The 15,413-nt window shown below is 39.9% G+C and overlaps 1 non-coding gene across 1 annotated transcript; it reads left to right on the top strand.

Moving 5' to 3' along the window:
• Nucleotides 1-1,759: 1,759 nt before the first annotated feature.
• On the top strand, nt 1,760-1,833 carry trnat-agu (transfer RNA threonine (anticodon AGU)). The gene has a single exon. It is a non-coding gene; the product is annotated as a tRNA-Thr (tRNA).
• The last annotated feature ends 13,580 nt before the right edge of the window (nt 1,834-15,413 follow it).

Below are 15,413 nucleotides of genomic sequence, written 5' to 3'. Positions count from 1 at the left end.
AGAATACAGTGGATAAATGTAGCATCAAATCTAGGCTAACTACAGCTAAATAATGATGACACAGTTTTCCCCACACCTCCTGCTAGCTAAACATTTTCATTAGAACAATGCAGATCAATAGTGTTGATTGGTTTAGATCTGTGCTGATTAGAAATGTTTGGACATAACTACGTTGGGTTTTGGTTCGCTACTTTTTCGCTCATGGAATGAAACAAAAGTTCACATTAACTGGTGCTAATATTAGCGCTGCAGTGAGCTAAAGGTGCTGTTTATCTCTTCTGTTAGATTCAAGTCATTCAGCGATACTTTGCGGTGAGGAAAAAAGCCTGAAAGCAGAAGGATTGGCAAGTCTGGATAACAATCGTACACTCCTAGATTTCGTTTGTTCAGACCTAAAGTGAATAGATAGGTGTTGATTACCTTGACAGTTTCAGCGAAAGAAGTGACTTCAGAAGTGCTTCACTGACAGCATGTGAAGTGTCAACTGGCAGAGTTTGACAGCTGGCATATGCGACACACCCAGAAGAACGACCAGATTCGCCAGGCCAACCACGCCCACACTGGAATGGCATGTTGTAGTGAGCCCAACCAACCGACCTATGTTGTGTTTTTTCATGGTGCGTTAGATGGGTTCCATTATTCCTCGGATATAGATAATGTAACTATGATTTTATTGTTGTCATGTGTATCTTGTGCTTGCTTTGTTTTTGTCGAAACTGTCAAGGTAATCAACATCTATTCACTTTATGTCTGGACAAAATAATTCAAAACTACTACATGAAGAATGAACGTTTTTGAGAGACTTCTAGATTTCAACCACTGTTTCTTATTGCTTGACTGCTTCCATGATTGTCGCAACCACCCCAAAGATTTGTTGTTTGGGTTAAGTCAAGTCAAGTCAAGAAATCTTTAATGTCTCCGCAGGGCAATTTTTGGTGCAGCCAGCAGCAAACAACTGACAAAACACAATAAAATGCGATACGCAACAATAAAAATAATCAGTTAAATACAATAGAATACAAGACAAATAAAAACCTAAGGAAAGTTAAAATGACCACAGAGCGGACTGCCTTATAAAGACGTTAAAAACCATTCTTTGTTAAGAAGGCCAATGGCCAATGGGACCCATGATTTTTTGAATCTAACTGTCCTACATATAGGCACTTGAAACCTGCATCTAGAAGGAAGCACCCTGAATTCGGAAGCAAGAGGGTGGCAAGGGTCGAACCAGACGAGATTTGCCTTTTTTAAGGATCTAGTCTTATGGAGGACAGAAATGTCAATTAGTCGAGTGCCAACGATTTTGCTGCACATTCTGACAATACCTTGGGGTCTGTTTTGGTTTTTAAGGTTGACTAAGCCAAACCAGCAGATAAAAGCAAATGTCAGGACAGACTCGATAAAACTTGAGTAAAACATATACATAAACTTAGTTTCAACCTTTATATTCCTGAGCTTCCTAAGGAAATACAAGCGCTGGTTGGCTTTCTTGCACACAGCATCAACCTGATGCTCGAACGACAGCCTGTCATCAATTATCGTCCCAAGGTATCTATACTGCTGAACTGATTCCACAGTTTGACCGTTAATCGACGAAGGAGCGATGACTGAACGGGACTTCCTAAAATCAATCGTCATTTCCTTGGTTTTCTGAACATTAATAGTGAGGAAGGACGACTTGCACCAATGAATGAAGTCCTCTACTACAGGGCCAGGCACAGGGACATAAATCCGTCACATTACTAAACAAGAATCAAGTGGCACCGTGGCTTAGTTGGTTAAAGCACCTGTCTAGTAAACAGGAGATCCTGGGTTCGAATCCCAGCGGTGCCTTTCTTCAACTGCATTGGTAACCTAACAAACATGACATTAGGTGAGGAAAAACAACAATTAAAGCCCTTGAAATTACAATAGTTTGATTAAATTCCCTTTAGTATTCAGTCTATGCTCTGTGGTGTTTAACATAACAAAATTTACGGGGTGGCATGGCTCAGTGGGTAGAGTGGCCGTCTTGTAACTGGAAGGTTGCTGGTTCAATCCTTGGCCCGTTGTGCTCATGTTGAGGTGTCCCTGAGCAAGCACCTAACCCCTAATTGCTCCTGATGGGTTGTGGTTAGTGCCTTGCATGGCAGCTTCTGCCATCAGTGTGTGAATGGGTAAATGTGACATATCATGTAAAGCACTATATAAATACAACCATTTACCATTTAAGAAAAGCACTCAGAGAGCACAGTACTCCGCCAAGGCCACTCAGTTTTTGTATCATGTCCGCTGGATAGTCTGCAAGAGTCGATTGTAAGTAAGTAGCTGACGTAGTGTTCACTTGTAGTAATAGTTACAGTGATATCATGCTGCTGTCTCGCAATGATTCAGAAATCTTAAACAAATCTGTGGATCCAGACTATAAGCTGCATCACTGTCAAAATCCATTTGTTTGGTCCTTGTGTCATTTCTGACCTTCCCTGACAATTTCATCCAAATTCATTGGTCCGTTTTTGGGTAATGTTGCCCACAGACAGACAGACAAGCCGATGCTGATCATCACATGACTCCACCGTGTTCCTTGGGGGAGTAAAAATCTGTGTTGAACATCAGTTCAGACCAAGATCAGTCTGGATTTCTCCTCTAACTGTATAAGAAATGAAACTGAGGTAACTGGGCCTGAAAGTCCTGTAGTGTGAGCCTAAATTAGTTTTTTTGTCTTGATTTTGTCTTGAGTGAAGCTTTTTTTTTTTTTTTTTTGAAGAATGTAACCTGGGCTTTTAGAAAAATTCAACTTGGGTTTGCAACTAGGCTGGTAACAAAGGACCTTAGAAAAATGCAACTCTTAGAAGAATTAAACTGGACTTAAGAATTACTTACGAACTACAACAGCACAAATCCTTTCTTGATAACTATGAGCTTTGACTCTTTTTACTTCAACACGCTTTTGCAATGAAAACCTGCTAAAGTGTCTTCTTGTCTCTGCGTTCCTGAACCAACTCATCCAGCAGATCATCACAGCTCCACATCCTGCAGCAGCCTCCCTCTCGCTACTACAAAGGCTACGCAAATATCACTCTCCTTCTGCTAAACAATTCCAAATTCTAAATTCATCCCCTTTTCTACCAACTGCTTCCAGTGACGATCACAGTTCACGAGTTGATTCATCTGCAATTATTCATTCATTTATTCACTGTCTGTTGTTGTCATGTCATTGTTGTATATTGTTTGTTTGTAGAATTAGTTAAGAAAAGTTTGTATATAATTATCATCAGTTCTACTGTGTGTTTCATTGTTTTGCAAACTGGAGGCCAATGAAATCAGAGTTTACGACTTTCAGAATGAGACTGATCAACTTCATTTTCATCAAAGTCTCTTTAGACTGAGTTAAAATTGATATTTTCCTCAGGGAAGCTGAGGATGGTTTCCTCTTAAATTAACAAGTGGAATTTTAATCATAAAATGTAAATTCTACCATTTATACATGTTCTGCTACACAGCAGCTAATTGAAGTTACAACAAGCACAAACCAAACACAAAGACACAAGAGGAACAAGGACAAATTGTTCACATTTAATTCCAGCCACTCTTACTGAGAGTTTGATTGGGGATTTATAGCAGGTGTGGTGATGGCTCTGGTCTTATTGGAGAGGAGTTGTGGTGGTGGACCAATCCGACGGGTCAGGAGGTGTTGAGAACATGAGCTAAGAGCAGGTCTGGAGCTCCAGCCCAGTCATTCCTGATCACGGCCAGGTGGGATCTGGAGCTCGGTCGCCAGCCAACTGTAATCAATACAGTCTCCACAAGCCATCTCTGCACACAGTCCATTACCAACTACATGACTAGCAGAGGGAACAGTTTATGTAACATAAGTCAAACTTCACAAAGAAGTAAAAAAAAAATCTGACCATTATTGACTGAAATCAAAAAGAATCCACAGTTTGACACAAACTACTCTAACCTGAATGATACAGCATCCTAGGTTTAAATGGATCTGTTCATCTACAGCTGTTTTTAAATGTTACAGGATAGAGAATACTCTGTTTTAACTAAACTGTTTATCACTGGATGAATAGTTTTAGGATTTCTGATACTTTCTCCATAGTTTAAACCATGTCTTCAGCATTTACCTCTTGCAGCTAATGTGTATTTTTTTTTGCCAACCATTAGTGACCATTAGACCCTCCAGAAAAACGTGATTATGCGATCGCACGAATTCCCGCATTAATCACTAAAATGCCGCTGATTATGCGGAGGTCAATTATTTCCCAAAAGGATGCATAATCCCCGCAAAACAGCGCATAATTCCCGCAAGAATCTCACATTTCCACGAAAAAAAGAGAAATATGCGGGTCCCGCTTGATTTCACAATTTCCGCATAAAATGAGAAAACTATAACAAATATAAATGGAGTTGTGAGTTTCTATGTGACGCCCGGCCTGACGTCATCAGTTCGCGCATTCAGACACACACTAGAAGCACGAGCTGATGCGGAGCGTGACGCCAGTGTTGCCAACTTAGCGACTTTCTCGCTAAATCTAGTGACTTTCCAAAGCGTCCTAGCGACTTTTTTCTCAAAAGCGACGAGCCACAAATCCAGCGACTTTTTCTGCCGTTTTGGAGACTGACAGGAAAACTCGGATCATTCTGCAGCTACTGCAACTTTCCGCAATTTCCCCGCATAAAATGGCATAAAATCCCTGCATATTTATTCGCATAATCAAGGATTTTTGGCCACGTTTTTCTGGAGGGTCTAATTAGTGAGGTAAGTTAAAATAGATCACTAAGGCAACTGATACTACACAGCTAACACAGATTCATTACAGAGAATTTTCAATCAGCAACCATATTTCACTCTAAACAAAAACTAAACAAATCTTAACTTTTCCACTCATTATGGGACATTATGTCTTACCTAAATGCACTTGTTGAGCCTCATGTAAAATCTATAAAGTTTAGAGCATCTACTCTAATCCTATTTGATGTAATGTTGCATTTTAGCAAAATAAGTTTATATTCTTCATAGCACTCAATTTTAACAACCTGGTCCTCTTGACTGAAGTAGATTTAACCATTTTGGAGTCAAATGAAATGTTGAATGCCCCCTTTTACAGGAAAATGTTTAGAAACAAACAAAAAAGTCTAAGATTGGGGTTTTAGGTTTACTTAAGACAGCTAACTCAAAAAAAGTCAGCCTTTGTTAAACTAGATTCACAGTACACCACTCACATCCTGTAACTCTGCCACACCACCAAATTGCACAGGCTGTGGATTTGTTCATATTATGCAGAGATTGTTGTGTTGTGAGTTTGGAACATGGTTATCAGTGAAGTTATCTTTTTTTTGGTTCAGCAGAGTAAAAATATTATGTTTGCATTTATGGTTCAACACAGTCAGGAATGTCAAATTAAACCTTCATCTTCAATGATAAACAGAGTGTCATCAGCGAACCTGTTTAGATATTAACAGTTTGCATTACTTTGATCAGTTATTTTTTAAGTTATAAAGAGTTGTGTGTCCTTGGCTGTGCAGAGGCGGCAGAGCGCAAATCAATTATCCGCCTGTGTGTATTATCATCACTTATTTATTACTGTCACCTTCACTTGGGGGCAGCACTGTGGATCAATGATTAGCGGAGTGGCTCAGAGTGCTTTAGATAAATTGAATGTCTGGATTCTCTTATATTCCAACCCAACCTGCAGTGTTGGTGAACTGCAGACTAAAATTTAACTCCAAACTGCTCTAAGTGGAACTGAAAGTGTCAACTCTGGTCTATATTTAAAAATTCTCACACAGGGTGAGTGGGTTTAGAGAAGAGGTGGCAAACATGTGGCCCGTGTGCCAACACCGGCCCGCCAAAGGGTCCAATCCAGCCTGGGATCACTTTGTAAAGCGAAAATATTACAGAGAAGACATGAACTGCAAATTGTCAATTTGTAAAACTATAAATTCAAAATAATTTCCAAACCATGACAAATTGTTTTGATCTTAAAGGGGCACCGAGGAAGATTTTAGCGGAAATGTAGCGTTGCCTACATTTCCCGTGAGCCTCGGCGCGCACTGTCACAAACCATCGTAAACGAGCGAGCGAGCCTCAGGAAAGCCGGCGGAGTTGAAATCATTGTTGAACAATAACGTGTGTAAATGACTCCACGGTCTAATGTTGTAAAACGAGTTGTCAAAGCTGCTCCGAGTTACGGAGTTAACCGAACGTTAGCTCGGAGCTAATGTTACATTAGCCAATACCCACACAGTGTTTTTGCCACAAAGTTAGTCAGCTAAACCAGTCACAGTCAAACTAATCCCATAGTCTACTAACCACACATTGCAAGCAACACACACAAAAGACAAAAGAATTGTATCAAACTTACAAAGAGCTAAAGTTACGTTCCTGTCTAGAGAAGCACAGCCAGCTCGGCATCTGTTTTGATTCCTTTTTGCTCCCGGAATTCTCTCCACCTCTGAAATGCCTCTCCAAGATGAACTTTTCTTTTGCTTCGTTGTCGATCTGACAACCTTTTTGCTTCCAGACTTTGCTCCGTTCGCTTCCTTTTGCGCTCCATGTGTGCCGTCTTCTCAACCAACTCTCCGCTCTGCTACTGCTAAAAACAACTAGCTCCGCTCTGCTACGCTCCGTCAGCGCACGATTTGCTGTAAATCGCTCCGTCTCTCACAGGAAATTCTGGACGAGTCGACAAAAAATTAATAAAATACAAATATTTACAAAACCAAAATGATTCATGAATCGAAAATGGGGGCATTAATAAGTGTAAATAACGAAGATTCATCCACATTAATATGAGACTTTGTTACGAGCATAAAAATCTTCCTTGGTGCCCCTTTAAAGTAAAATACTATTTTGATTATTGTTCTTTTGTTGTTTTGCGTCTCATTTTTGTAATTTTTGTCTTGTTTTGTTGTTTTTTTTGTCTTTTGTTGTCTGATTTTTGTCGTTTGTCTCGTGTTTTTGTCGTTTTGGTTCTCATTTTTCTTGTTTTATGTTTCCTTCTTGTGTCATCTGTGTTTTTTTGTCTGTTTTCGTTTTGTTCCTTTTTTTGTCATTTTTTGTCTTGTTTGAGTCCAATTTTTTGTCGCTTTTTAACCTTTCTGTCAAATTTTTGGTCTCTTTTTTTTGCTTTGTTTTGTGTCATTTGTCTTAATTTTCTTAGTTTGTGTCTCATTTTTTTGGAATGTTTTGTCTTATTTTTGTTGTTTTTGTCTGACTTTTGTCATTTTGACCATAAAGTAAAATACTATCTAAATTTTAGAAATTTTATGATCTGCAAGTTGTAATGTGTAAATAATAAACTGAGGCATAATGCTATTGAAATTGTTTTTTTCTCTCCAAAATTTCAGTAATTGCAGTCATTTTTGTAAAAAGATAATTCCTTAATGTGAAAATTTCAGAACACTTTTTTCCCCCCCAGTAAAACAAAGGAAAAATTTGAAGCTGGTGTGGTTTACAGGTTATTTTGCTTTTACTGGTCTGGCCCACTTGAGATCAAATTGGACTGAATGTGGCCCCTGAACTAAGACGAGTTTCACAGGCCTCGCTTAGAGGATGGATGGACTATTTCTCGGCAGGTACACATTTTAAAAAACATAAGAAGACCCATAAAAGAACAGCTGTGCCATATTTTGACACTGACTTGAGACTTGCACACTATGCAATTATTGCTCAGTCCTTTAATTATCTACTAGAATACTTTGCTGGACCAATATCCAATGGAAAGAATGCAAGAGCACTATTAGGCAAAACAATTCAGATCCCTGCAGTTAAAATTTGGACCGGTTTCAACCTCCTTAGACCAACATATTAACAAAGTGGTTCTGCTCACCTTTCAACATTCACCACAGAACTGAACCCACTAGTATAAATAAGCAGAAAATAATGAGCATTTCTTGCTGCGCTTTCCCTTCTTTGACAGCATTAAGCTAGCTGCTCAGAAGACGCCACCTGTGCTCATCTTAGCCGCCATGCCTTTATCCTTTGCATCCTCCATCAGCGGTTTTCCAAGTGTTCAGCCACCTTCATGTCTCTCTGCCTTTTTATGTCGTCCCTGTGGGCAATTCGGAGCGCAGTGCCGAGCAGGTTCGCCCTGTAAACAGAGCATCAAGGTCGTTGTCAGCTGAGGGAAATGCGTGCTAATAAAGCTCCTGCAGCTGGAGCAGTGGCGGCGTCGCACAATGATCCCACGTTATAAAAGCCAAGCAGCTGAAGCTTTGTTAATAAATAATGTCACTGTGAATGAAACTTTTCATACACAGTGGACATAGTAATTATACTTTATACCTGCTGTCAGTCTTGAAATGGCTTTTAATGCAAAATGAAAGAAATCTGACATTGAGAAGTCGACATAATCCTCTCCTGTAGGGAACAAATTTGGACCTGCGTGCTGTAAAATTCTGATTATGGGCGCATTCACATGGCTTGTTTGATGCAGACTGATGGAGGATAGACAGCATTGTTGCACTGATCCAGACAGTTCAAAAGCAGCAAGTATTGCAGCATTTTAATGCTTATATGTATGCCTATGTTCTCTGTTAATGTTAACATGAAGAAAAAATTGATTAGAAGTGATTTTATTTTTTACATCTATTGGAGTTTGTGGAGCCACAGTACACCGAAACATATTGAAACTTTACAGCAACGTTCAAGAATTACAAGTGACATTAATTGTGGCTTTGTTAACCACTTGAAGCATGTATTATCTTGGAAAATGGTATCTGAGACTTGGTATATGAAGATACGAAATAATAAATAAATCAGTGTTGTGGAAGCACAGCAAAGTTGAGAAGATGAGGAAGCATACTCAGAGAGACTCAGATGACTTAGGTTGTGAGTAAGTAAGGTTTACTGATGTCAGGAAAAGTGACACCAACAGAGCAGCAGTTCAGGCAAGAAATGCCAGCATCAGTTCTGATGATCCTTTCTGATTCCTCATACTGTAGTTAGGAGAAGGTCATATTTGTATTACAGACCAATGTGGAGACAACTAGTCTGCTTAGTCATGTCAGAATAGACAATATCTAATCTCATGCACCGTCTGCCTGTCTACAGGTCACGATGACCGTAGAAAGTGGAAAAGAGTAATTTTTCCTTCACATTTTATCCATCATCGCCAAAAAAAACTTTGTTACAACATTTATAGCATGAGGCAAGCTGAAAAAAAAATGTCACCAAGTACGTTAAAGGTCACCTAACTCCACTTTTTACTTATATAATCTACAGGTTATATAATCTACAAGCAAGACTTGGTTGTACTATGTAAGTTAATCCAATTACTGCTTTTGTCATGATGCAGAGTTGCTCAAAAAGCATTTTCCCATTGTTAAGCTCTTTTTTTTTTATTTTTAGAATTTGATTGATTCAGTGAAGTAATATTTTGAAGATTGATGCTCGAGGTACGGACCTGTAACCGTAGCATCTGTACGAGAGGTACGGATATAGGGCATATATGACATATACATTGCCATTGTTTCATGCCGTGATTTTGTTTGTATGTATACAGCTGTTATATAACTTTAACCATGACATAGATCTACTGAAATACATCTTATACTCTATTATAAACCTTTCTACACCGCGGCGATCTCATTCATCTTTATTACTTTTTAAATAACTGGCCAAAGACAGCGGGTGTAACTATAGTGAATGCAATAGAGACTAGGGCTGGACCCGAAAATCCCGAATATCCGAATATTCATTCGCTACGGCACTATCCGGATATTAACTTTGGTATCCGAATATCCCCCCCCCGTCTTCCCTTCGCTTTTGGCCCACATCGGCTCATTTCGTCCTGTGATCACATAAACATATACACATATGTCCATGACATATACACATATGTAGATGTGATCACTCCCTCCTCCCCCCAGACGAAAATATTCGGAGCTCGTCTCTTCCCTGCGCATTTCGGCCCATTTCGGCTCATCCCGCCGTGTTCTTCGGCTCATTTCGGCTCCTCCATTCGCGTTTGTAAACACCACCTGAATGGCCGGGTGGCTGCCGACTCTGAAGTCACGCTTCGTTGCATAAACACAAGACAAGATGCTGAAGACCGGTGTTTGGGAATTCTTCAGTTTAACTAAAGACTAAACGAGGGCAAAATGTGGACCCGGGAGACCAGATTCGGACGGATCCGACTATTCGGGCCGTCTCCGCCGCCGCTGCCGCGCCACCGCACGAACCACATGAACGGATCGGAATTTTCAGGTCGTCTTCGCCCCCCCCCCCGCTCGGACGTTACGAGGCGGAACAAATATCCGGATATTCGTCTTTAATAGGGCCCGAATATTCGGAGGCCAGAAACCACTATTCAGGCCGGCCCCAGTAGAGACACATGTATATAGAACACAAGCCAGCTCATATCAACATGGAAGTCCTGCTTGCCGTGAAAATGGCCACTTGATAGGGGGCGCTGGGGTATTTCAGGCAGCGAGAATTAAAGAAGCAAATGGAAAGTGCCGTATCCGTAGGCCACAGGCTACGTGTACAGGTCCGTATCTGTAGACACTACATATTTTGAAAGTCCATAAGAACTGTATGATTTTGTTTGTTTGCTTGTAATTATGCATGCAGTGAGCCAACTTGAAGTCAATGAGAATCTTGCTGGACATCAATGTTCTTCGTCCAACTGGGACTTCCTGGCATCTTACAATGGAAGCTTGGAAAACGGATTTGACATATGCACCACTTAGCAGCTGTCATACAGATAAAGATGTGCCATCTTGTTATCTGGTGACCAATTCTACATGATACATCCACGGTAGAAAAAACATTAACACTGCTCAACAATGGAATAACAAAGCAAAGCGCAGCAGCTGCTTTGCTTCCCCAGCACACGCCACGTTTTCTGACAACTCCAGCAGCTCCAGTTAACTGATTAGCATATTAATCTCAAAACTGCAGGCACAATCTCAAGATAACAATGACATATGTTAATGCTACATGTAAGCGTCCATAAATTGCATATTATTATCCACACAACATCTTCAGATACAGGTTACATGTGGAAATGAATCCTCAGTGACAACAAGATATCTTATTATACAGATTCACATTTGACAGTTACATACCCAACTGGGTGTTCAAAAATTGCTCAAGTCAGTCATGACTTGGGCGTGATTATCAACCAAAGTGTGCATTTCATCACCATGATTTGCAAAATGAATAATACAACGTGAAAATTTTAGTTCAATTTTGAGAAATGATAGTTTTCATTGTCACAACCAAAAGACTTTGGAATTGCTGTTTTTAGAGTTCTGGATCTACCCTGAGGTCTCCTGCCAGTTGGATGGAAAACCTCCAAAGGAAGGCACCGAGGAGGCATCCTAATCAGAACCTCTTCAACTGGCTGCTTTTGACAGGAAGGAGCAGCGACTCTACTCCAAGCTCCCTCTGGCTGTCCAAATTACTCAACCTGTCTCAAGGCTTAAGGTACAAGCAGCTGACATTAGTTAATTTGGTCACTACCCAGAGGTCATGACAAGAGGTAAGGGTGGGATTTAGACCAACTTGTACCCAGTTGCCCAATCAAAATCCTCATATCTGACCTTCTTTCAACACTCTTCTGCAACAAACAAATCTGAACATGTTTTTCATCCAGCAGTGTGTCATGTTAGCAGAGACCGATAGCTGCAAAGACAACCAGTGCTAGTCTTCTGATTTTAATGAGACACTTTTGGTGCAACTGCAAATGTCAGGGATCAGTTCAGAGGGAAGACCGTGGAGAACAGCAGCATTAGTGGAGGTGAAGAAAATGGTTTGAAAAGTTGGTTTGTGGCAGGAATGGGCAACTAATGATGTCAGTGAAGGAGATAAACCAATTTTGAAAAATAAGTTCAACCCAAAATTAATTTCTAGGTCTGATCTAGTAATATTTCAGGATTACTTTCAACATGGCACAAGTCTTAGCAGCCCCCAGTCACATTAACAGGTAGGCACACAGGAGTTGTGCAAGTTGTGCACCCTAATCAGATTAATGATGGATTTTCCCACGTTTCAGCTCCAATATTTCTCCAAAATCAGCATAGAATCCACACAAGAGTCACCAAACCAAGAGAGTTGTGTGCATTTAGCCAGTAACTATAATAAATTAGAAATGGAAAAAATTTGAAAAGGACTAAACAGGCCTGGCTTCATTGCTTCAAGAAGTTTTTAGGTATCTTTCCTCTGAGTTTGTCTAATACATACAGCATCGGACTGCATAAGACTCCATCTGAGTGTCTCCAAATTGAGAGATTCATGCTTTTATGCATGGAGCAACAGCAGCAGCTTCATTAATCAGATCTAATAAATTAACCCCAACATGGAGACAGGATGGATCAGGAGCAGCAAGTCAGAGTTATTTTTTTTAAATCTTTTTTGATTTTTATTTTCTTTTTTTTTTTTTACAGTTGGTAAAGTAGTAGTTGGATTATCGTGACAAGGACATAGAGATTTCTGTGTTATTAAATCATAAATAAACCAGATAGTTTGAATTCAGTGTTTTGTTTGTTATTGCTTTAATTGTGTATTTATGGTGTATGTATGTAGCATTGCATTGCATGTCAAAAAACAGCTATAGTTAACTCATAGTATATATTTTAAAATAAAATTATTCAGATGGGGAAGTGAAACTTTACTTTCATAAAACCATTCGTTTGTGTTCATTTGTGTTCATATTTTCACTGAGAGGAAACACCTAGTGAATTATTACTTTAAACTTTCATGAACAACAATCTGCATCTCCAGATGAATCCAGCGCCACTCATCCTGACAGAAATCTGCTCATCGGGGCTATTGGTTCACTCCCCTTCAAATAATAAACTAGTTTCTTGTTCTCTCAATTATTTAACTTCCCAAAAATAGTTCAGTCTCGCAGCTTAAGTCTTATTTCGGGATTCGCTCTCCACACTGACTCCATATTGACTATTACGAGAGGAGAAAAAAAATAAAAACCCTAGCAGGCAATGTTTAATGAATGCTGCTCTGCTTTTCAGCTTCTGTGGAGGGTTTAATGATGCCAGAGATGAGGGCCAGATTGGTCAGATCGATCAGACATCAAGATTTGATTTCTGTGAGCCCTCCAACCTCCTTGTATTATATTGTTAGAATGATTAGGCCACTATATAAGCTGATAATAGGAGAGTTCAAATGCACACGGTAATGCAATTTGATATTGTTGCTCATGAGAAATAGGAATGGTGGCAAAGAAACAATATGACCAATACAATTTTCATAAAAAAAAAATTATTAGGCAGATGCAGAAGCCAGTTTCAGTCTCCTCTAACCCTTTATGTGGTTGTGTATTTGTTATTTTAGATGGAAATCTTTGCGACAATGACCTCAAAGCGGTGTTTTTGTGTCACTAAGGTATCAGCCTGCTTTATAAGTGTTTGTCAGATTGTCTCTTTTTGTCATTATACTTTGCAATTTTTCTTGTGTTTTCCTCTTCCCTTGTGTTTCTTGTCTGTTTTGTCTTTTCCTGTCTGTCTTAACACTTGTTAACACAAGTGTTGGATACACCTGAGTTCCATTCTTCAATCCACCTACTGTTAGCCTAGCCGCGCTAGACAACCCACGGCAACGAATTTAATTCTCTGCCAGGGTGGGTCTAGTTACCCTCCATAAGGCTCGAGGCTGGATTCTCCTAAAACTGGCCGGACCAATCACCATGAAGTGTAGAGTCAGAAGGCGGGCGTAACTAAGTGACGACAGAGGCGTGACGATTCTGACAGAAACAACCGGCGCACAATAAACAGTTATCTTTCGACTCGGCTTTGGCCACAGCCCCTAAAGATTTGAAGCTAAAATTCAACTTGAAAGATAAACAAAGGACGGCACTGAAGTGTTTCATTGAGAATAAAGACTTATTTGGACTTATGCCGACGGGATATGGCAAATCCTTAATATACCAGTTGACTCCGCTGGTTGGGAAGCTAATGGGACTTAGCCACAATCCGCCGGCGCTCTCGGAACTCCGTCAGCCTATTCGTTGCGTTGATTGGTTGTATACCTACCCAACTGCTGCAGAGTGATTTGAAAGACAACCTTTTAGCCCGCCTCCCTCCCTGTCGAGCGGCCCTAGACCCTTGTGCCTTCAGAAACATGGGTCTAGCGTGGCTAGGCTAACCTACTGTAGCATTTAAACCAAAACTTCCTGTTCTCCATCAAGTTGTTCTGCAAGTTCAAGCTGTAACATCTCTTTGGCCACAGTCGCTTCAATAATATTGTGTTTGAAGTTTGACCTCACTGTAGATGGACTGCACTGGGATCAGAGTCCTGCAGGGTCCCAATGCAAATCTTGCAAGAGTCTGTGGATTTGCTGCAACCAGAAGGATAGAGTCAACAAATAGAGTTTAAAAAAAAAGGTCAACACTAGTTTTTGTTGCAATTCAGAATCAAATCAAGGAAAGTTTGACAATTGTTCCTCACAAAGACAGAAAAGAATCAAACTCTGCTGCAACAAAAGTGCAAAGTCTGGAAAATGAATCAATTAATGCACTTCTTTCTGCACATATCAAAGGAAATACTATTGAGATGTAGTTGAAATGTGTACTTGCTGCTATAGAATAACAAATTCTTATGAATGCAATTGCAATTTGCTTCATTATTATCAACAGGTGTGCATCTCAAAGACTCAAAATCAGTGAAACTCAATTGTGCAGATAAGAATGTTTGCAAGAGATGATTAATAAAACTACTCTCTTTGTTTGAGCTTTCACGTCTCCAAGTGGACACTTTCACCATACTGGACCAACCGCTCATCTTAATAATTTATTTAATTTTATTTTGGATTTATTGGATCATAGACCATGCAATTAACCTATAAAACATCTGATGTATTGCATACAGAATGCACAGCATTAAGCTAATTTTTAACTCCCATACCTGGTTGGACTTTTCAGTGAAAGCATAAAAGGAGGACCAACAACAGCAATAAAAACAGCACAGACAACATTACCCCATCACTGCACTAACTTCTTGATTTTGTATACTGACTTATACTGTTGGTTTGATTTCCTAACTTAGAAATACATAGACACTGTTTCTTCCAGGTTTAATACAAGATGATATTAATGAGTGACTCTTCAAAATCACCTCGTATTAAACATTAATCATGAAAAGACATCCATAGCCTGTGCTAGTGCCTTGGTGGTCGTATATATATGTCAGGGTAGAGACTGCGATTTGGTAGAGTTGGAGTTTCTACCAGTAGAGACTGTGATCGCAATCTCTACCAGTAGAAACTCCAATCCTACCAGCAGAGATTTGTCAGGGCTAAGGTTAGACTTTTAAGGTTAGGGTCAGGGGTCAGGGCAGGGGTCAGATTTAAAGTTCCATCTCTACTGGTAGGATTGGAGTTTCTACTGGTAGAGAGTCCAATCGCAATCTGTAATGGTAGAAACTCCAACTTTACCAAATCGCAGTCTCTACCCTGACATAC

This window comes from Acanthochromis polyacanthus, chromosome 22 (assembly GCF_021347895.1).
Source record: "Acanthochromis polyacanthus isolate Apoly-LR-REF ecotype Palm Island chromosome 22, KAUST_Apoly_ChrSc, whole genome shotgun sequence".
Classification (NCBI taxonomy): Eukaryota; Metazoa; Chordata; class Actinopteri; family Pomacentridae; genus Acanthochromis; species Acanthochromis polyacanthus.
Note: the sequence above shows the minus strand (reverse complement) of the source record. Positions and strands in the feature narration are given on the sequence as shown.